At 38.1% G+C, this 24,473-nt stretch overlaps 1 protein-coding gene across 5 annotated transcripts in view; it reads right to left on the minus strand.

Annotated features, from left to right (window-relative positions):
* ALG2 (ALG2 alpha-1,3/1,6-mannosyltransferase) overlaps positions 1 to 24,473 on the minus strand; it is a 523,116-nt gene that overhangs the window by 98,673 nt on the left and 399,970 nt on the right. Inside the window, exons 6-7 of one of the 5 annotated variants that reach the window (XR_004319358.1) lie at positions 8,688 to 8,882; positions 6,494 to 6,656 (exon numbers count right to left, since the gene is read on the minus strand). The exons of 3 other annotated variants lie outside the window; for them this stretch is intronic. The gene's annotated coding sequence lies outside the window, so the exon portion shown is untranslated. The remainder of the gene's footprint in view (positions 1 to 6,493; positions 6,657 to 8,687; positions 8,883 to 24,473) is intronic. One more of the 5 variants, XR_004319359.1, reaches the window with a different exon arrangement.

Genomic DNA, 24,473 nt, shown 5'->3' on the forward strand with positions numbered 1-24,473 from the left:
TAACGCTCCTGCTAAGAAGTAGAAATACTGAACGAAATACAAAAGAAATGGAGATGCTCTGTGTTACCAACTTGGCCTGATAATAAAATAGTTTTTGAAATAGGAAAAAAAAAAAAGAAATGGAGATGAATGAACTACTGCTACAAGCAAAAACATGGATGAATCTCACAAATGTAAAATTAGGCAAAAGGAACCAGATGCAAGAGCTGTGAATTTTATATTCGAATTTTATATAAAATTCAAATACAAATTTATGTACAAGTGATATATACACAAGATGTATGTAATATATAAAATTCAATCTATTGGTGTTGAAGGTTGGATAATGTTACCCTGGGGGGAGGTGTAATGACTACACAGGGGCACAACAGGGGTTCTGACAATACTGTTTCTTGAGCTGGGTGGTGGTTCTATGGAGTGTTTGCTTTGTGAAAAGTCATTAAGCTGTACACTTTTACACTGTGCGCTTTTCCATGTATATGGTTTATTTTGTTTTTTTTTTTTTAAAGTTTACCTAAATAAAGACGGAAAAAAATTGGGTTTATGGGTCATGATATAAATAAAGAGGTTTATCACAGCATCATGTATAATAGTGAAAAATAGAAGTAATCTAACAGTCCAAACATGGGAAATACTTAAGTAAAATGTGGTAATGATATTCTTTAAAATGATCTTTTCAAAGAATTTTTAATCATGTGGGAGAATTTTAACATTACAATGTTAATCAAGTCAAGTACTATGAACACTGTGTGCAGAATCTGAGCCTGGGTTATGATTGGGCTACCTTCTTAGCCCTGGAGGATGGAGGGGGTGTGAGAGGCTGAGAGTGGGGTGAATCTACTTTTTGCTCAGCATCTGCCTTCCTCATCTTCAAGGGAAGGTAAACAGATCCCATTTCCTGACTTTGCTCCTCCTTGTTCTCCTCTCTAAAAACACCCTCATCCTTCAGCCACTCCCGTCAAATCTCTACCATCCTGGGAACCCTAACCAGGGACCCTGTCCTCTCCTCCAGAGTCCTTTGCCCTGCTCAGTCTGAGCTCTCTGGTGTGGATCGATTCCCAAAGACTCTCATGAAGCACCCCTCTCTGGTTCTCAGTCACTCCAGATGAATGTCTCGGGGAAGAAAAGAAACAGTTTCCTACTTGCCGCATTGTTTATAAAATTGCTTCTGCCTGCAAAGTTGTAAGTGCTATATGTTATTATTCAGAGTCGTGTTAGCAACTCTCTCCATGGTCTCCACAGTCTCTTTCGCCACGTTGTTGCCCACCCTACACCAGGCCAGCTGTGACCTAAGCTCTAAAGTAGGTGCTTTCAAATTTCTCTGATGACAAGTATGGCCTAGGAGACATTTATGATTCAACCGAACCTCAATCCATGCAAAACAGATTCCTAGGTCCTTCCTGGAGATTTTGATTCAATGGGGCTGAGATGGCCCTTGGGAGTTGTTTTTTTTTAAATAGCCATGCTTACTCCCTTCAGGCACATGAAATCAGTGAAGGAGGCATCTGGATACAAAGAGTAATTCCTTTGATTCAAGAGGAAAATCCATTACTGAAAGTGGCAGATACAGGTTGACTTCTTTATTTCATATTTTCCATATGAGCTGGTATGTAATATTTATTTTTTCATCTGAAATTAAAATATGAGATGTGTATCTATACATTTCTTTTAAATGTTTCAAAATGCCCCCATCCCTGTGATTGTAAGAAAGATAAGTAAGGCTGTTTTAAGGCAAATAAAACTAAATAAGGATTTGAGAAAGAAAATACAAAAATATTTAAAAAACCCCACTAATATAGTTGTGATTAATAGCAGCAAAATTGAAATTAATGTCCAATGTTGAGGTTAATGGATTGACTTTAATTTTAAATGTTTGTCAAAATCTAGGAAGAATTACAAAGATATCCATGTCCTCCAATCCAATACTTTCCCTCCTTTAGAAGTTTAGAGTAAGTAAATCATTCAATAGAAGATAAAAGAGCCTCATGCACAAAGATGCTCAAAAAGGCATTATTTATAACTTCAATAAAATTATGAACAAATTCAATGTCCAACAATAGGATATTAAGTAAATTGAGATGTAACCATAAATGAAGTATTATCTAACTATTAAAATGATTAGAAAATCTGTGTATCAACATGCACAAACGCTTATGATAGTCAGTGTAGGTTAGCAGAATAAAAATTTGGTCTATTTATACTTTTTTTGGTATATGGCTGAGTATTACAAGAGAACATGGAAAAAGCACACTTTAATTAAATAATTATTTGCTTAATAAATATATATGCTTAAAACAGCATCATTAATACAATATTGTGACAATAAAGCCAATGGAAAATTCCATTTGGAAGAAGTAGAAGGTCGGGTCTTTGATAAATGTCCATTGAAACCAAGGATCTTTGAGGTGTTGAGGGAGGGCCCTTTAGGGTCAGCTGCTTCAACCTCTTAAGAATTATGAGGATGCTCATTTTAGAAACCTTGACACATAGACATATAACACTCTGTTCTCTCCTTGACTTCTGTAACTGGTAAGCAACACAAGAAGTTTTCCTCAAAGTTCGTGTCTACCTTTGGGAGAGACCCAACACAGGGGGCTGGTGGGTAGAGGCAGATGCTCAAAAGCGCAACTAGGAAAGCCAGACTTCCCGTTACAAGTTTTGTTTTTTCAGACCAAAATTCTTTTGTTCAGAGCAGATTGGCATCAACTTCTCAAAATTTGCATCGTAGAACAAAGATTCGTGTTTGAGTAAAAACAAAGAGAACAGCACAGCTTGTGACTCAAAGGTTCCTACTGCCCCCACTACCAACCGCTCAGTTCTTTATTTCTGGTCTGCTGTGGCAGAGCAGCCCATTGAATTGGATTAGGAATGATTTACTGAGGCGAGGGCCTCTGGAATAAGGGCTGGGTCCAGGGCAAGGACTCTAAGGGAGCTGGTCTAGGGGCCCAGGGCATTAGGAGTCCTCATTTCTGGGTTAGGGATAAGGCTGGTGGTTAAATTTACCAGGTTAGAGCTTGAGTAAATGTGATATTATGCATTATTTTGTAATGAGCTGGGTTTATGTAGAAAGAGCACATGTTTTAGAATCAGAAAACCTGTATTAAGTCTTGGCTATGCCTCTTATTAGTGATGGGATTTGGGGCAATCCCATTCCCTTTCTGGGCTCAATTTCCTTATGGAATGGAAAAATAATCTCTGTCTTGTATAACTCACTGGGTTATTGTAAATATCATTTAAATAATAAATTGAAAGTACTTGATAACTTCAAAATATTATGCACAGTAATTATTTCAGTAATTAAGAATGGTAACAGTGATGTTGCAATTCATAGTTTTATTGGAGTCTTAAGTATTGATTCCCATAAGCTTGTAATTATTTAAGGGCTGAATTATTAGCTGCCATGTATTGAGACTGTAGTATAAGTTAAATTTTTTTTCCCAGCTGTGTTGGTTGGGGCAGCGGGGGGTCAGGTGGTGTGCAGGTGTGGGTGGTAAGTCAGGAGGAAGAGATCTGTCCTAAGAAAGCCTGATCAGACACCTTAGTCTAAATCCTTGAGTTCTATATAACAAGGAGTGTGCAAGCCAATGTAATAAATGATAGGAAAAGCATCTTAAAGTCTCTTGTGAGAATGACGAACTGGAGGTGTCTGAGATGAGTCAGAAGGGGAGCTGGCCATTTGAGGGACTGCTCATTGACAAGTGGCACTGAAGCAGATCCACCCAGGACCAAGGGGGATATGTGGTGACCAAAAAGGTGGGTCCCCTTCAATCTGAGACCTCTCTGGGTGATTTGTACCCCTTCCTCCTTTTCTTCCTTTATTTTGAATCTCAAGGCCAAGGACCTGAGCCCCTGAGATGTGAATCTGCAAGTCATTGCTCCCTCTTTCCGTCTTATCCCATCCTCCAGCTACACAGTTATAATGGTGGAAGGTAACCCATGCTTCAAATGATATGTTCTTTATTCTTCAAATGATACAATAATTCAATTCTTTTTGTAAAAGATCTAAAGGAGACAGATGTTATGTATAAAAAGAGGCAAACTCCCGTTTTCCCACTCCTCCCCACCCCCAGAGGAAGTGTGGATGTGATTCTCCCCTTTTTGTGCATTTATACATATACGCGTATGAATCACAGATCATTTAGCTGCTTGCTTTTTTCACTAAGTGGAGATCTTACTATCACCATATCTCTAATGCACTCTGCTTTCTGAGGAATGGATAGACCATAATTTATTTAACTATTCCCCTGTCTATTAATAATAAGTTAGGCTTTTATTTTTCCACTACTGCACACAATACTGTGATGGATATTCCTGATCTTTGTACAAAAACTTGTACAATGAGTTGTATGGGACACACAGACAAGTATTTCTTTTGGGAAGAGTCCTAGGAGTGGAATGGCTGGATCAATTGATGTGTGCATTTGAGATTTTGACAGATGTTTTCAAATAGCCTTCATCAATTGGCTTCACCAGTTTACATGCATAGTGTGTATGAGAATGTCTGTTTCTCCTCATGTTTGCCAACACTTGGTATCTATACTTTTTTACTTTTTGTCAAATGATTTTCTTTTCCATGACTAATGCAACTTTCCGTGATTATTAGGTGAATTATTAATTTTCTGTGAATTGTCTGTTTATTTCTTTCATGAAATATTACAGGTGAGTTGTCTTTTTCTCTCCTTTTTGTTAGAAACTCTGTGTGTTCTGAGTATTAATCTTTTACCTGTTAAGTGTGTTATAAATATTTTCTCCTAGTCTTTTTAACTTGGCTTGTCTTTTAACTTGACTTATGGTGTATTTTGACTTGTAAAATTTTATATATTTTACTAGGTTAAATCTACAAAAATTTTATAGTTTCTACATTTTGTCTTTTTTTTTTTTTTAGGAAGGACTTAACATTCTAAATTCATTAAAAAATTCTCCTATATTTTCTTTTAACATTTTAAAAGTTTTGTTCTTTAACTCATCTGAAGGTTCTGTGGATGGATGGAGTGAATTTAATTTTCCCCCCAAATGAAATAAATAATTGGTGCAATCTCACATGTGGATTAGTCCATTGTATGTCTACTAATTTGAGGTACCACCTTTATTGTATACTTAATTTTCACATATACTTGGGTTTAATTCTTGGTTTACTAATCTGTTCCATTGATCAATTTGTCAATACCTGCACCAGTAGTAGACCGTTTTAATTACTATAGCTTACCATATGTTTTGACATCTGGTAGGATAAGACTTGAATAAAAAATGCTGCTGAATTTAGACTAGAATTGCTTTGATGAATAAATGTGGGGTAAATCAGTATATTTTCAATACTGTTTTCCCAACCAGCTTTATCACTTCAGATATTTAGATTTTCATGTTATTTTATCTTCAAATAGATCTTGCACATTTAAAAATTATATTTGTTTTCTAGGAATTTTATGTTTTTTGTTATAAATTGAATCCTTTAAAATTATTATTTGATTAGTACTAGTATATAGGAAAATTATTGGCTTAAGTATGTTGATGTGTCTATCCATAGACTTTTGAACTTTCCTATTCCAATAGTTTTCAGTTGATCCTCTGGGTTTTTTTTTTTTTTTTTTTTTTTTTTTTTAAGGTGGGCAATCATATTATCTGCAAACAGTGAGGTTTTTGTTTTTTTTTCTAAGCTTTATGTCTCTCTTTTCATCGTCTTTTGACCTCTGGAGCAATAATGCCTAATGTCAATGACAGCGCCCTGTCTTGTCTTGCCCTTATCTTTAGTGGGAATGCTTCTGAGATTTCACCATTAAGTACTTCACTGTGGATGATTTCTGATAGATAGCCTTTTTTTATGCTGAGAACTTACATTCCATTCCTGACTTCCTGAGATTTAAAAAGTTCATTCTGAATGTTAAATTTTATTGCATGCTTCTTATATTTATGGAGATAATTATTATTATGTCATCTCCATGGTGAATTACAGGATGAATTTCTCTACTATTGAATTGTCCTTTGCCTTGTGGATAAGCTCTTTTTGGACAAAATATTTTTTAAAAATATACTCTGGATTTGATTTGTTAGTATTTATAATTAGGATGTTTGCATTTCCATTCTTGAGTCTCCTTGTTCCCAGCTCTGGTGTTACTGTATTGTTAGCTATAATCTATGGTCATTCCAGCTTTCTTACTCTTCTCCAAATACATCAAGCTTTGTTACACCTCAAAGCCAATACACTCACTGCTTCCTTAGACTGGGATGTCTTCCTGGAGAGGTCTGCTTGGCTGGATGCTGGATGCACCTGGCCAAACATCACCACCTTGTCTACCAACCCCTGTCATCCTCTACCCCTTTAACCTGTTCTATGTCCTCAATAACACTATTTCTATCTGAAAGTATATTGTTTACCAATTTGTTTCCCTGTTTATCATCTATCTTTTCCTACTAAGCTGTCACTCCATGAGAGCAGGGCCATTGTCTGCCTGGGTCCTGCCACACATCACAGAGTAGATGCTCAGGAAATACTTACTGAATGGATGAGTGGTTTTGTTGTTGTTGTTCTTTTCTTCCAGACAGCGGGTGTGGTAGGCAGAATTTATCAGTCTCTTCAGGTTTGAAACAGGTTTTAATTTTGTCTCCTTCATTGTATGCTGGTTGGTTGGCACAGGATTCTAATATTTAAGTGCTAGTTCCTGCATGTGCAAAACGGGGATAATAAAGGCACTCATCTCTTGAAGTTTCAAGGGCACTCAATGAGAAATGTATACAAAGTACTTCTCACTATGTAGATAGCTAGTGTTCAGGAAATGCTTGCTGTTATTGTTACTGACTCCCTCACACAACACAGGGAGGTGGTCCCTGAGTCTTAGTTTCTCCTCTCTGTCAAATGTGGATAGGACATCTGCCCTGCTTACTTCCCAGGGTGATATGAGAGCATCAAAAGATAGCATGAAATTTGAAAACAATGAAGTGTCATGAGAATACTGTGATTCTTTCCTGCCACATTCAAGAAAGAACCCCATTAAAGGAACACGGGCAGTAGTGTGCCCCTTGGGCAGAGACTAGACCTGGAGCTGGACAGACCTGGACTCAAATCCTGACTCTGCCTTTTATCAACCGTATGACTTTGGGCAAATTACGAGCACCTCTGCTGGGGGTCATCTTCATTGTTATTGCTGTTCATTCTGTAGAACAGGTGACAGTAACACCTACCTGATGGGGAATCAGATGAAAGTGAATTTATCAAAAGCCCAATTTAGCACTTTTCACAGAAGTGGGTATTTAATAAATGATATCTATTAATATTATATTTGACTATGAAAAGGATTGGCAAGCCATGATTTAGAACATTCTCTTTCCAATTTCCCATCATCAAAATAATCACACTTCGCACACCCTCACTGGCAGATTTCACAGCTAGTGCACTCAGGAAAAGTTATTTATTTGAATAACAAATTCTTTGCCCAATTCTCTGAACTGCACATTCAAGCAGGGGTTGTTATAGGTGAACGACGTGAGGTGGACTGAGGAAGGTGTGGTGATGATGGTCACAGAACTAACATGTGTGGGGCACCCTCTGTGTTCCAGGCACTATACTAAGAGCTTTATAGCTCTTTACTCCCTCCTTACAGATAAGAAATCAGGAGCCTAGAGAGGCTAGATAACGTGCCTAAGGCCACACAGCTATTGGAGGCAGAGGCCGGATCTGAGCCAGCAGCCTGACTTAGGAATTTTTTTCCATATTAGAATGGAATTATACTCAATATATTATAATAACATATAATGGAATATAATCAGAAAAAAAACTGAATCACTATGCTGTACACCTGAGACTAACACAATATTGTACATCAACTACACTTTAATAAAAAAAAAAGGAGGATGCTATAATACCATCCACTTATGAGAGTATATAACAGTGTGCTGTTAACAAGACTATACTTCCACAAAGAAAACTGTATCATTCAGTTTTAGCCCAAGTAGGATAATTCTCCATCCTAGCAACTATTCCTGGCATTTATTTCCTTCTACTAATTATATTAATCTATGTGGCAGGCTGCAAAGCTGCTCACCAAACCGAGGCTGCATTTCTCAGCTTCTTTTGTGGTGAAGTGTGCTATGAAATCGATTCCTGCCAATGGAATGTGAGTGGAATTGATGGGTGTCACTTTCTGTCTGTGGCGGTTGAGAAGCAGACATGTGCCTTCTCCCCCCCCTCTCATTTTCCTCATCTGCTGGCTGAATGCAGGGGACAAGGACAGAGCCACAACATGGAAGGAGCCCGGGTCCCTGGAAGACTGCCTACCAACCAGCAACCCCTGTGCCGGATGTTCCCAAGAGCTACAAAACTTTTATTGTGCTGGGCCAATGGAATTTGGGGATTTGTTACAGCTTCTAGTGTAGCTTTCCTCAAAGCTTCAATTCCTTCTGAATTATCTAATCTCCTTTTTAGAGTTTCAGATATATATGTGTTGGTTCATTCTGTTGCTGATAATTTGTAAAAGTACAATGAATAAAAAATAAAAGCCAAATAAGTTCCTGCTTCCTCTCTTCTCAAGGTACAGAAATGGTCATTATAATTTACAAAGCAGTTTTCCATAAGCACTTAACCCTTATAATTTAGTGGTGTATTTATTTTTATACAGAGGGGGAGATTAAAGTTCAGTTAAGGGATTTCCCTCAGGTTACCCAGCTGGCAATTAAATGGCAATGTGGGGACTTACATCAAGTTTGTCTGGCCCTGCCTCCTCTGCTTTTCTGTTCACAGCGCAGTAGTACATGTGAAGTGGCTGTTTCCTTTCCATCAACAGGGTGTGCAAGATGGTTCTGATAAGTGCCTTTTCTCTTCCTTCTTTACACCTTTGTCTCTGCCACGGTTTCCTTGGGATGTAGTGCCCAAAGCTTGTGATTAAAAACAGCTGCAGAAACAAGAGGAAAACATCTCCTAAAAATAAGCAGTGCCTTGGAACACAATGTGCGTGGACTTTCAGGAGGTGGACGGGGGTGCGTGACATGGAGTAGCCACAGGGAGAGTTTTGGTCCTCCATTAGAAGACTTTTGTCAGCTGCTCCCGGGAGGCTCCACATATGTGATCTCAGAACCATGGGCAAAAAAATTGGATTCATACTTCTACTAAGGGATGAGAAGACTTCCTTCAGGACTTCCTGCAAGACTTCAGTTCAAACTGCTTCTAAGGTAGAACCCAATTAGTCCATGTAGATTATGTTATTCAATGATACAGTTGGTTCAAAAGTATTTAATTAAATGGGAAATATGTCATCCAAAAATAACGAGTGATTAAATAGTATGATCCAAAATTGTATAATCAAAAATTTGTGGAAATTTGTATGTAGTCACACACCTAGTTGGCAAAAAGACTGAAAGAGAATATGCCTTAGTGTAGCAGGAATTATTTCTAGATGATGAGTCAGAGTTGAAATTTGTTTATTTTAAAATTCTTTCTTGTCATTTTAAATTTTTATAAAATAAACTTACACTATTTTTATAATCAGAAAAAATGTTAAGAAAGAAGTAGAGGTTGGTTTTTCTTGAATTGATTTAATTTTAAGGTTTTTGCTCATTTTCAAATTACAGCTTTGTCAGGAGATAAAGGAAAATTAAACAAGCTACAGAAATTTTGCCACAAATAATAAACTGCTCTTAATGTTATATGTTATATAATCAGTTAACAGATTAAAATTAAAGCCACCATGGATAGGTTATTCACACAATACTCCAAACTTTTAAAAATTTATTCTGAGTTGCCTAGTCTACTTCATGGAACTTAGATAACATAAACGTTGTTTCATTTTGTTGTTGATGTTTTTGGTTGAATTTTGGTTGGTTGAATTTTCCCCTCAAATTATACAAACAAACAAATCCAAACCTTCATAGCTAAAATTAAAAAGCAGGCTAGATGAAAAACACATGTATATAAACTTGACAGAAAGTTAAGAACTGCATTTTCTAAAGGGTGTTTTAAAAGTGTTATTTATTAGAAAACCATCAAGTCCCTAACAGGTAAATGAGCAAAGGCTGTAAGCATATTTTGCTCAATAATAACAGAACTAATGAAATATAACAAATGGATAAATGTTACTCCTGTCTAGGAATCAAAGCAGTGCAAATATAAACAACTATGATAAACTCCAAAATGCTGACAAAGACTGTTGTGAAATGGGAGATTCTGTACATTCTCCTTGGGGACACCCCAGTGACAGCTATCAAGCACCATGACTACCACTCTGACCCTTTCTCTCAGTTATCTCAGTTATGGAAATCTGCTGTGCAGTAACTCAGCAGGAAATAAAAGCTAAATGAAGACAAAAATCAATTTTAGTATTTTCTTTAAGTGTAAGGAGATATTCTTGAAACAACCCAATGATCCCTGAATAGGAATAGAAGTGAATTTTGGTATCCCAACTGAATAAACATAAGGCAATGGTTATAATGACAATTTTGAGGACTACACAGAACTAAGAAAAACATTTATTATACAATATTAAATGTAAAAGATAAATAATTATACTTCTGCTATCACTATTATTTCAGTGTAAAATTGTATGTGCCTATAATCAGGGATGGAAAAGAAGAAAAAAATGAAAGCAGCATCTTCTCTGTGAATGATCCTTCTCCTTTCTCAAACATTAAAAAAATTTGAATGTGTGTTTTAATGAAGAGAAAGAAGATTTATATTCCTATTCATCTCCATAAATAAAAATCTTCTAAATGTGAGATCCTATGAAATTTGAGTTGATTTAATTCTTGTTTAGAAATAAAAAATAACTGCTGTTGGCTAATTACACAAATATTTATTGCACTTCGTATTTGTTTTCTATGGTTGTTGTAACAAATTATCACAAACTGTGGCTTAAAGCAACACAAATTTATTATCTTATGGCTCTGTAGGTCAGAAGTCAGACAGGGGTCTCATTGGGTAGAAATCAAGGTATTGGCAGGGCTGTATTCTTTCTGGATTCTCAAGGGAGGAAGAATCTGTTTCCTTGCCTTTTCCAGATTCTACAGGCTGCCTGCATTTCTTGGCTCATAGCCCCTTCCTCCATTTTCAAAGTTAGCCATGGCAGGTTGAGTCCTTCTCACATTGCATCACCCTGATCATCTCTTTTGGCTCTTCTTTCACTTTTAAGGACTCATGTGATTAAGCTGAGCCCACCTGGATGATCCCTATCTCAAGGTCACCTGATCAGCAACCTTAATTGCATCTGAAGCCTCAATTCCCTTTTGCCAAGCAAGGTAACCTATGAGTCATTATTCTGTCTGCCACAAGCCCTTACTCTTTGCTAGATGTGGTGCTAGTTGATATTGGGGAAAAGGGGAAGTGGGTTCAAAAATGAAGTTCATGGTTAGAAGTTGAGATCAGCCATGTAGGAGAACACCTACAATACAACGAAGGCAGTGATTAGGGTCATGTTAAATTAATATTCAGAGACTTGGGAGGGCAGCATGGTTCCTTTCAGCTGGAAGACTCAAGGAGGGTGGGGTTCATGATGGTGAACTGGCATTTGGATTGGGCCTTAAAGGATAAGTAGGATTTGGATACAAAAATTGGCAGAGGAAGCCAGTGGTATTTCAAGTAATAGATATTAAATGAAAGCTAGTGAAAAAGCCATATTTATAAAGGAAAAATGTTCAAATATTGACTTTTTAATTCAACCTCATGCATCAAAGCAGAAGGCATGGAGGCAAAAGATGGCAGAAAATGTCACAGGAAAAATCCAAAAAAGTCTCTTCTATTTCCTTTCTAACTCAGCCAGAACTTTTAGTTTGTTTGTTTGTTTTATTAGGTGCTCATACTCTTACTTTTTCCCTTACACAGCCTCCAAGGTGCCAATTATGCAGCTCCCTTCCAAGTAAAGTAGCCTTTTCGCAATTTTTAAAAATGGTTTATAAAAGCTTCATGCTTTGAGTGGAACAAATTCTGCTGCTTGGATTGGACCAGCTGGAGCTAAAGGCTGCCTAACAGACAAATTGCTTCTGGATGCCAATCGTCTGGACCTATAAGATTGTCTCTGCCTAGGGCAGTTGAACAGGAGAGACGAAGAGAAAGCAGAAACCCCAGAAGAGACAGACTGACAGACAGACAGGATAGGTAGGCATCAGCTCAGAGTTGCTACTACATCCTCCCAATAAGCTCCCCATTTTCAAAGGTTTCCTGATCATGTATCTGTTTCTTGAAGTCAGTGAAAATTGCATTTGGCATGTTTTAAGGAGGAATCATGAGACCTCACCAAACCTCTGAGTCTGTTGTGTTTGCAGGTTATCTTGGTTATTAATATTTTCCTATTGATTTGATTATTCATGAGCTGGAAACACTCCTTCTGATAGCCAAGTGCTTCTCTTTTGCACCTTATCACATGCAGCTCCTATTTACTGATTTTCAGATAACTAACTCAGAATTTTTTTGCTCACAAGTTCTGGATAGACTCTGTATCATATCACATTATTCCACTTTATCAGTCTGCATTTAGAAAGGTGAGGCTGCTCCTAAATCAAATTTGTGGGGTCTCCTCCTATAAAAATAGAACTCTATTAAAACTCAAAGTAGGGGAGGACTCATGAGGGCTGCTGAGTTACAAGGCCAGCAAACCTCTAAAGAAAAAAAAAAGTAGACTAGTTAATACATTAATTCAGGAAAGAAAAAAAGGCAACTAAATGAAAGAGGACAACTTCGAATGGTATTATTAGTAATTACTATTATAAGACGGAATAAAATGGAAGCAGACAGGAAAAACAGAGAAAAGAAATGGTTCACAAAGCATTTCTCAGAAATTTAGAAACAGGAAGATTTTGAATCAACCCTTCTTTATACTCACAAGCTTCAAAGAATTATAAAAAGGATATTATAAACAATAAGCAGCAAACTGGAAATCATTACCAGCCAATGGGACGAAATAGAAAATAGGTTTGCAGATGAGAGTGTAAAGCTAGCCAGACCCAAGAAATTCCATAATTTGGGCTTTAAGACAAGAGAGGATTGGCAGAAGAGGAATGTTCTCCAAGGTACAGGTAAATTTGAAGGAAGTGAAAAAGAAAGTAGGAAGAAAAGAAGAAGAAAACAAAGAAAAATTCTCATAACTGTACAGTTCCCAAAGAATTATTGTAGAAACCTGCAGAGAAACCCAAATAAAGGTGTATCCAGGTAATTAGTGACTAGAAATTCTTGAAGTCCATGTGGAAAGAAAAGATCTTCACAACATATGGAAGAAGAAAAATGTTACCCTGTACAGGCTCAATATAAAAAAAAAAATAGTACCATATTTAGCAACAGCCACTCCAGGCAAAAGTGAATTTTATGGTCCCTGAGTTTAATACACCAACCAAAATAAGAGCCCAACCCCAGGTTTTGTTTCCAGCCAAAATGTGTCTTTGCATTTAAGGGGAAGAGATGTTTGCACACCTAGGAAGTCTGCAAAAATTAATCTTGGTGCTGAAAGAAAACATTCAGAGGTCAGAAAAATTTGTTATTCTCTTCATCCCAGGTGGAGTTAAGACAAGGATCATACTAGGTTGAGTGACCAACCATCTCAGCTGTACTGGGACTGAAAGGTTCCCTAGCCTGGGGACTTGCTGTGCTATAGACAAGACAGCCCTGAGCCGACTGGTCACCCTAGCACTATTTTCCTCCATGTGACAACCTAGGCAAGCTAATTAGACTTGACAGCCAATAAAATTAAGATAGAGGATTCTCTAAACTCTTCAGGGACTGAATTTTCAAGTCTGTTTTTTTCTTCTGTCTTCTAGGAAACTATTCCTAGAAAATTCAGCATTTAATCATTCATTCATTCATCTAGTTAAACAGTAATTGCAGGCTTTTTAATGCCTTGGGCTGGGTGTGTAGTTCCAATGGTAAGCAAGCCTCTGATTTCATGGGACTTAGAGGAGAAGCAGGAGAGCCAGGTATGAAATACACAAACAGAAAGATGTGTATGATTGGAAATGTAATAGAAGGTATGAAGGGAAAAGACAGCATGATATGATTGAGAGTGACAGATGTCATTTAGACTGTGGGAAGGGGGTTCTGGCCAGTAATGACCCTCTGAGGAAGGGACATGAAAGCAGAGACCTGAAGGGTGAGAGGGGAGAGGAGGAAGATGGAGAATCAGGCTGCAGCGGTGAAATGTGTGTCAGGATGGAGACAGAGGACAAAGAGTGTTCCAGACAGAGGGGCAGCACATGCAAAAGCCCTGAGGCAGGAAGGAGCTTGGTGAGTTAAAGGAGTTGAGAGAAGGTTAGTATCTCTCTTAAAACAAAGGGAAAGAGAAATGGCTTTCTCTTTCAGCTGGAAGAGCCAGAAGTACTGGGAGTGATGGTGGTAATTGTGGTCCAAGCAGATTTGGTGAGAGACAGAGACAGAAACACAGACACAGACACAGAGAGACAGAGACACATACACAGAGAAATGGATCCAAGAAGAAAAGGCTAAAGATCAGTGGTGGATAGTGATCCCTTTTGCCTACACTCTGCTCACAGAAATTTAAAATGAATATAGCTATCCCTGAGGTTTCTCTGATGAACACGCATTAGAACAGGCTCTGAAGTAAAGCTGACAATAAAATAATACAGAGAGTTAGAAGAATGCATAGGCATGGATAAAACCCTCCTTAATCTGAGAATTGACAAAATGAAGGGAAAAAATACAATGGCTTTTTCTAGCTAAGTGCCAGAATAATAAGGGAGGTATTAAAATATGGGCAAAATTTTAGCACTAGTGGATAGTCCCATGTCCAGAAGACTCAGAAATGCCTGAATATTGCCTAACAATCACTTTAAAAGAGCCCCTAGTTACCGGGGACTCTGGCATAGGAAAACAACATATTCTTGCTGAGTTGTTTTTTTTTTTATGCAAATGTATCCATAAGCTGTCAATTATTCAGGCTAAACCTGTAGGGAGAATTTTTCTATGCTTCTAAACTCCATCTTTGGACCTATGGAATACTGTAAGTAAAATCTATGTGAAGATGTTGAAAATGTGTTTTACAGCTGTGAAGATGAAACAAAAGTAAGAATACTGGATTACAGAAACTCATAATCACGTTGACAGGGTGGAATGATTGACCTACCAAGAGGGCAAAATTTGGCAATGACAGGAGCCCAACGGCCAGCCAGGAAGAGCTCAGTGCTGAGGAAGGAAAAGGGCTAGAAGAAGCTTTTCTGTTTAAGAGTCCAGGCTCTGGCTAGTCACAGGCTGCATAGGACCAAGGGGGCAGCCAAGATGTGCACACGGACACAGTGTGACCTCTGCTTGGGAGACCGAGGCCCAGGTGGGTGGGGTGGCTATTTCCGCGCAGTCCTCCAGCAAGAGTTCTTTCTGCTCTTTCATCTGGGGGTCTGTGTGTGCCCTCCCTGGTGGTGCAAGCCTGGGGATTGGGGTACAAGTGCCACTCAAGGTTCTTGTCATCTTCTCCTTTGTTTCCAGAACAAGGAACACAAGCTCCCATAAAACAGTGTCAAGTAACTCTGTCTGTCTGGTTAACTAAATCTCGGGGCATCTACATGCCAAACAGCACAGTTAAAAGAAAGCCAAGTACATATATGGAAAAATTTCAGAAATGTCTTTAAACCCGAGAAAGTCAATACTTTGTATGGATTTTAAAATACAGTTCAAATGATGGTGTGACTCTGAATTTTTATTTCAATTCTTGCCATAAAACTCCCACTAGGTTTTTTATTTTATATGCTTGAAAGAAATGCTACAACGTTTTATATGGCAAAACAGAATAAACAGAAAAGTCACGCATGAAGTCAAGAGTGAAGAGGATGAGCTCAGCCAAATTGTCAGAATGACTGAAAGGCAGCCAGGTCACGTGGTGCTAATGTTAAACAGGGCAGAGCACAGACTCTGGAGTCAGAAGGACCTGGGTTTGAATCACACTCTGCCACTTAGTGTCTGGGCTGGTGTTCTCATATGATGAGTGGGTTAGTGATACTGATTCTGGGAGGATTAAATGAGACGATGTTTGCAGAGCATTTAGCACAGGTCCAGGCACACTCAGATTTATTATTATTGCTACTATGGTTATTATTATTACAGTATGCATGAAATCATGTTGAGAATCCTATCAACTGACTTTTAAAACTCACTTCAATAATAGACCCAAGAGATAACTAATCTATTAAATTAGCAGGTCTGGTAAATATCCCAAGAAGTCAGCAAATTAAGTAGCACACAGTGAAATCATCATTGTAGAGGATTTCAACATTAAACTAAGTGTAACAGACTGAATGCTTATGTCCTCTCCCCACTCCCAATTCACTTGTTGAAATCTTAACAGCCAATGTGACGGTATTGGGAGGAAGTTTGAGAGGTTTCACCCTCGTGGATGGGATTAGTGCCCTTAGAGATGGGGCAGAGCTTGCTTCCTCCCCCTCCACTTTCCATCAAGGGAGGAAACAACAAGAAGACAACCATCTGCAAACCAGGAAGCTGGCTTTTACCAGATGCCAGATCTGCTGGCACCTAGATCTTGGACTTCTCGGCCTCCAGAACTGTGAGAAATAAATGTTTGTTAAGTCACTCAGTCTATGGTAATTTGTTGTAACAGCCTGAACTGACTAAGACACTAAGACAAAAGGAGTCTAAAAAAATAAAACTAACAATATTGGCCCAGTTGCTTAGAGGTGATAAATTTATGCAGTATTCAGTATGTAAGAAATAACGCTAGATAGTATCACCTACTTGGAATATGCAAAGCTAAAATGTCTCTGCCAAAAGGCAGACAACGATGAGGTTTTAATGAAAAGAACAAATGGGATAAGATGACAACAAGGAAAGAGAAAACGCTAATAATAGATTAAGAATTAATCACAAAAAGATGATGTTAACATAAAAATAAGCTAAAAAATGCACACTATTTTCACAACTGGAGAAATTAAAATAATTTATTAAAAATATCTATAGCATCTAAATCCCCCATGCCAGCAGAAGACAGGCACAGAAGTATTGACAAGATTATGCTATTGAGAGATTATTTTTAGCAACTAAAAAGTAATAATAATAAGCATAAAAATATACCTAATATGTGTAGCAACCTCAAACATGGGGAAATAGGTCAGAAAGGAACCCAAACATATATAGAAGACACCATACATCACATATATCCATTTCTTAAGAAGCGGTTTTGTTTGGTTAGAATTATGAAACTAGAAATTAAAGACAGGAATACAAAACCAAGAAAATGGGTAACACTTGTAACAAGTTGGGTGGTGATCTCTTTAGATACATGATTTAATAAACTGCAGGAGTTTTATTTAGTTTAAACAATACAGGTCACTAGCATAGACATCTATGAATAAAAACTATGTTGATTTATTTATCCTTTAAGCATGAAAAGAGTGAACTAGGAAATGGCCTAGTACGTATTCTGAGATATATTTGTAGATGTGAAGGCATGGTGTGTGAAGGCAGAGAGGACTTGAGGACAGCACTGTAGCAACCCCTGCCATCCCAGCTATCCATGCCTGCATGTGCTTTGGAGGAAATTGAGATGTTTCCTGAGTTCCAGTGGAGGACTCAGCTGCTGAAAATGCCATGTTATTTTCCCACTCTTATTCATATCCTGCGTTCTACCTGCTCAATGGTTCACGGTCAACTAAAACCTGAGCCTCCTAAATTGGGCTCTTTGGAACCCATAAGTCCTTTCTTCTCCTCCTGCCCCAAAACTTTGCTTTTGAAAATGAAATTCTTGATTCTCACAATTTTCAGATCCTATTTCGGAAGTTAAAGGTTGAACTGACATCTTTCTCTTTGCAATCCAGCTTTAAAAATCCTTACTCTCCTCAAGGAAATGACCTTCTGGCTGAAAGGGGCAAATGTGACGTACAAAGATGTGGGGAAAAGAAAAGCGCATTAAAACACTTTAAAGTGTTATCTTGACACTTTATATTATATATATATTAATTTTCATATTCACTCAATAATAAGCAACAATAAAATAAAATATAAAATTAATTTTTTATACAGCTATTTTGGGATGCCAAAAAGGCAACATAAATAGATGGCCCCGTATGCCAGTAATATGGTACCCAGAACAAGGAAGGTGACATGCCAGTTTTCCATTGTTCTGTGGCCAGGTTTTTGTTTCACACACCGTTAAGTGGGTCATTTATAAACCTGAGCATGTTCAGGTATGGACAAAGAATGGAGGGGTACTATATTAATCCTTTCAGATTGCTATAACAAAAATACCATAGACTGGGTAGTTTATACCACAAGTGTTTATTTCCCACAGTTCTGGAGGCTGGGAAGTCCAAGATCAAGATGCCAGCAGATTTGGTGTCTGGTAAGGACTGGCTTCCTGCTTCATAGATGACCATCTTCTCATTGTCTCCTCACATGGTGGGAGGGGTAAGACAGCTTTCTGGGGTCTCTTCTCTAATGGCACTAATTTCATCATGAAGGCTCTACTCTCATGCCCTAATCATCTCCCAAATGCCCCATCTCCAAACACCATTACCTTGGACGTTAGGATTTCAACATATGAATTTTGGGGGGACACATTCGGTCCATAACAGGTGCTGACACTGCAACATATGGGGAATGGTTGAAAAACTGTATGTTTTAGCCTAAAAAAAAAGCCCTAACAAGAACATATCTGTTCACTTCAAATATATAAAAGGTTGTTTCCTCTTAATATTTTAAGTTATTCTTGCACATGTGTTTTGGGTTATATTACCTTATGCACACTTTTGGATAAGGATGGCTAGGTAAAACATTTCCAAACAAATATAATAGAATTCAATTCTTTACACTGATCAGGTCGACCTGTTCAACATACTTCTTGAAGTTAAAAAGTCATTTTTCATTTTCAAATAAAATTTCAAATCAAATAAAAACAGAGGCTCATTTTATTAAGACAACTGTATGTGTATTGCTGGAAAACTTACTGCTGAAGAACAAATTACAAAAGCTTGTTTGCTTCTTTTAAGTGATTTTATATAACAGCCATTTTCTGCCCAGTATAGCACAGAAAATACATCCTTAAAATTTAATATATAGTACTAGAGACCATTTCATTGTCATATTTGCTTCAATCAACTTTGGAAAATAAAATATCCATATTGAGTTTTTTGACGAAGCTTCAAAGTGAATTGGGATAAGTAAAACAACAATAAAAATCTATTAAAATCTGTAAATCTGTATTTACATGATAAAAATACTTATCTATCTGAATCAAGGAAAGTAGGGATTATGGTTCTTTTATATGGAAAAAAAATCCCCTTTTCCAGAAAGAAATATGGATTAGTTTCTTGCATTTTTCTACCTAGTGTTTTATCTCATGAAATTGATTAGATATAAATCAAATTCCCCAAGTGATCACAAACTCAAGGATCAAAGAATGGTGGGAGAGGGAACAAATTTGGTGCATGCTTAGTTGAAGTAATTAAAACTTAAAATATCTTTGGTTTCACAGGCTTTGTACAAGAACATTAAATAAATCTCCATTTAATAGCAGTTAAATAACACCCATCCTAATGCCCAATTACTTAGAGCAAACTTTCTGGTCGGTACTTTAACAGATCTCTCAAAAATACTTGTAATGCTCTACTGCAAAATTCTCACGTTAGAGAGAGACACAGTACCTTTAAGGTGTCATCAGTTTACATGTTCCAGTTCCATTCCTTCTATGTCATCTCATCCCATCCCATCCCATTCCCCTCCACTTTGTTCCATTCATTCCACTCCGATTTGCTGATTCCTGGCCTTCTACTGTACACTTTAACTTTTCAACATGGGGTGTTACTCTGTAATAGAAAATTTATGGGTCAAGGTTGGGATATTGGTGGTGTCCAATAGTATCTGAAACTATTTCATCATGGATACCTTTACTGGAAACTCTTTTGTGGCTTCTCATTCAAACTTCAGTCTATTTTATCTCAGGTGAGAAGCAGAGTTCCATTTAAGGAAGAGAAATTTGTTTCTTGTCAAAACTCATTCACTCATGCAGACACCACATTTTGAAGCCTAACTAGTCCCTTATCTTTTAGAGCTTAAGACAAAGCTGAGATCTGAAAGGCCCTTAGATACCTTGTAGCAGTGGCTTGCGGAAGAGGCTTTGAGCATGATTTACTCACTCATTTATCATCTATACCATCCTCATCTATACTATACTGTACAAGTGTTTATTTTGTCAGGGACACAGTGCTAGAGGCAGGGGAAAACAATGACAAGGCACAAGATCCCTGTCCTCATCATGATTCTTGATTCTTCAGGGGCAGATCATTTCCTGCTCCTTTTATCTTTTTTTTTTTTTTTTTTTTTGGTTTTGAGCTCATTTGTAGTTTCTCCTAATTATCAGCTCTTAAGAAATGAGTGGAGGCCCAGATTCCAATTCTGTACAAGGCACATACATTGGGTGAGACTAGCCATATGCCTCAATTGGCACATATTTCTTTTGTCGAGAAAGGATTTGTTATGTCTTTCATAGAGATTTAAAAAAATAGATGCAGTTTTTATCCTATTCCACAATGGAGATACCTCCAAAGTTCAACAAGGAAAATTAATGTAGGGCAATTGACCTTGAATTTGGGCATAATGATGACAGATGAAATGGTCTTCAGGACATACTTACTAAAAAATTGTTGTTTCTCTGTAATTTAAATTTAACTGGGAATTATTTTTATTTTTTTAAAATCTGACAATCTTATTTCGGCGTCATAAATTTTATAAAGTGGGTCAGGTTCATAGTTTATATTTCAGTAGAATCTAGCCCAAACATGGCCAACCAGAATTGCATATAAAAGAGACCTGGAGATCCTTTAGGATCTAAGAGAATTCTATCTTGATCTTAGCCAAAAGTCACCAAGATTGTGTCAAGACTGTCTGACTCTAAGAAGAGTCCTTAAATGGACAGTCACACAGGCATTAGAAAGGATACAAAATATCCAAGAACCAGGGGCCTTCCAAAGGCCTTTCTTTTCTGAGCCTGGAATGAAATTCATAAATGTAAAACTGCTCTGTAGAGGGCACGATGGTACTCCAGGTGAATCTTTGGGTTCATGGCACAAACGCTCCTTTACATAATGTTTATCTCAGAGACTAGAACAGTTCCAAAAGAACTTCTCTCATTTGCCAAAAAAGATCTATTTAAAAAACCCTTATTACAAAAAACCCCCCTATTTAAATATCATGGCAATGACTCCACAGGAAAGGTGTAGTATTATAAAGAAAATTGTAAGATTAAAAAGAGTTAGGAAGGAACTCTTAGGGAACATTCTCTTTTTCCAGATGAGACTTTCAGAATTCATGTACCCAATTAACTCCAAAGAGATTCACTAATCAGTATTTTTAAGTTATTTGTACATGAATATTTTACAGTGATTTTAAAGAACAGATGTTCTCATATTTTTCCCTCTTGCAAATTTTGCAAATAATCTTTTAAAATGTCTTCAATACTACAAAGTGCTTAACTTTTGCTCTGAGGTAATTACAGGTAAACATCTTGTTACCCACTGGGCGGGGTTTTCAAGGATGTTCCTAAATCACCTATGAGTCATATTTGAAAGTTTCTAGCACCTGGTAGAGTTTCCCAAATAATGGGTGGGGGTTTATGCAACACAAATGCCCAGTAATGTCACTGACAATAGTTGATATTTCTTTCAAAACTCACTCACAACCCAGCTAACCACCAGAAATACAAGGCAGAGAGTTGAAATCAGCCGTAGATGAAAGAGTAGAAGAAACTGGGAATGACTAGGTTGCAAAAGAGTGATGGAAAGAAGGCAGGAGAGCTTTCACCCAAACTCTGAAGTGCTATCAAGAGGAAGAAGGGAGTCCAGGGCCTGGATTTCTAGGAGAAACTGAAGGAAGGTAGATTTCAATCTGTGCCTCCAAGGATGAGAGCTTCCACTTCTCTGCGGTGTGGGAGGGGTTGAAATACTAGTGGAGGAGTTGGTCTAGGTGAAGCCTGCCTTTTCAACTATATGATTCTTGGTTCACAAAATTTCACAACAATAAAGCCAGAATGTGCTATTTCAGATCCCAGACCTTGGGGACTCCTATTTGAATCTGAGTCTCAGCTCTAGCTGAGTGACTTTGGGTAAGCTGCTGAAGCTTCTCTATCCACCACAGCACAGGATTGAATTGGCATCTGAATAATGCCTGGCATATAACAGTCACTCTGCAAATGCTTAATTTAAAAAACCCAAACTACTAAATAAAGAAAACTGTTTCATCTGGGTTGGACTTTGTTTTGTTTTGTTTTGTTTTGGAGATCTGGGCCTTCTCTGATGAACTCATAAACACATCTGTGGTAGAAAAGAGTGGAATGTCCCCACAGTTTAGTGGGGTTGAAGAGGTAAGCAGTTGGAGCCCTGGTGGATTCCTGGGAAGGTGGTTGCAGGTTTCCCAGTGGGTGGATGCCTGAGCCAGCTCTGGCATTGCACCTCTGGGACTATGGGGCATTGGAGGGTGAAATGGAAGGACTGGATACTGAAAGTCATGACCTCCCTTTGAAGGCTCATTTTGGACCACAAGTTTTTCTGCAGGAAATAGTAATGGCACTAGCCAGATGGTGGGGGGCACTGGATAGATGGTAGGGAATATTGGATAGATGGTGCAGCACTGGATACATGATGGGGGACACTAGACAGATGATCAGAAACACAGTGGATGGTTAGTTCCAGTGCCCATGCAAGAGAGCCACAGGGGGTCTTTCCTACTCAACATGAGTTTCAAAATGTGTAAGCTCTTGGAGTTTTCACACAATCTAAGGGAGAGGAGGATGCTATGGGGGTAAGATGCTGGACCTCTTGCCTTTGATGGATCAGACTATGAAATTTACTTTAACTTTCAAAATAAATAAGTGTGGCCTTCCTTGCATCCCTAGTGTGGAGCATCTTTGCTTTACACTGGCACTTTTCCTACATCAGTGCTTTATCCTCAGTGCCTTCTCTACTGAGCCCCAGATCTCTCAGGTCACTCCCTCTTTCTCCTCATTCCCTCCAGACTGCAGGTATCTGTCCTGGGGCTGTGTTTATGTACTATTTTCCTTTTTTTCAATATTAGAAGGGGTTAGTAAAACATCAGGGAGGAAATACTTCTTGTCATAAAACTAACTTTTTTGTCTTTTTTGTTCAAAAAAGGAAACTGAGTCAAGCACATTGCCAACAAGAGTTGTCATCTCTTTGAGATTCAGGGATCAGGATCTCTAGGATTCTTTCTGATTCAAAAGTCTTGCAATCTTTGATATAGTTGGAAAGTGCTATTTAGCCATGTTTATAGTTGCAGTGGCAAAAATGGAACTGCCATGATGTGTTTGGATATCTTGACCTGTGTAGTGGACCTTCCATGTCAACGGCTGACTTTGGGGAGAGGGTGAGTTGGCCTGGGAGAGTGAGTTTATTCTCATACTCAAAAGCACTTCTGGAGTGATTGATCTCTAACCTTAAACTGCTTAAAGATACAAGCTCAGGGTCAGCCCTCACCTCTCAATTTGCACCTCTTGGAAGACTTATTCAAGCCAAATGTGAAAACATTTTTGATTTAACAAGTAATCATCAACAGTGTAATCATTCTTTAAAAAAAATACTCCTATGGTTCCTTCCATTCTCTACCAGAATCCTCAATATCATTATGCATAAAATGGAGGTGACTGCTGGCAGGATTATTGGGGGGACTGGATGAGATAAGGTTTTAAAAGGTTCCTCTCACAGCTGCTGTGAATAGGAGGTTCTTGGGAAATGGCATCCTTGGTGGAAGTTATTGCCATTGCATCTAGGCTCTCACACCTGCTGTTCTGTTCACACCAGTGAAAGGTCATGGCTTTATCTTCTCTTCTATTACCCTGGATCCTGAGTGCATCTTTTTTGAGGAACCAGATTTCCCAGCTGTGAACACTGTGAATCCAGGGGGAATTTTCTATCCAGTGATCCACTTCTTTGGAACTCTCTCTGCATGACTTTCTGTATTTAATGATGTTCCACCAGCAGGATAAACATACATGCAAGGTTGAATCATCTCTTCTTTTGCCTTGGATCACAAACCCAAGAAAACAGGTGCAGGAAGCAGGTGGGAACTCTGCTGAGCAGGATGCTGCTATACTATGCTTATACTGCTCAATGGCCCCATGGGGATGTGGAAGGAATGAAGGGGCCCTTCAGCTAACGAGGGGCTCATCTCTATAATATATAGCAGGTCTGCAGAGAAGGGGCATGGTGTGGAATGCCTACAAGCAGTTCTCCTAGAAGCTCTTTCAATCAAGACCAGAAAGAGGCAGTTTCCATGGCAGTGGTTGAGAGTTTTGAGGGGAGCCGCATCACTGGTGGTTTGTTTAGATATTCAGGACACATGAACAATGAGGGAACCATTCTTTAGAGATTTAGGGCAGACAGTTTGGCTGGGAAGGGAGAGAACTAATTACATCTCTGACAAGTGCAGTTTGCACTTCTGGCTAGAGGAAAAGAAGGGAGGCCCGAAAGAATATCTCTTTGAGCTCTTTTAGAGAATAGAAGACTTTTCAGATTGGGTGAGAGAAATGACAGAAAAGAAAGTA

This window comes from Camelus ferus, chromosome 4 (genome assembly GCF_009834535.1).
Source record: "Camelus ferus isolate YT-003-E chromosome 4, BCGSAC_Cfer_1.0, whole genome shotgun sequence".
Classification (NCBI taxonomy): Eukaryota; Metazoa; Chordata; class Mammalia; order Artiodactyla; family Camelidae; genus Camelus; species Camelus ferus.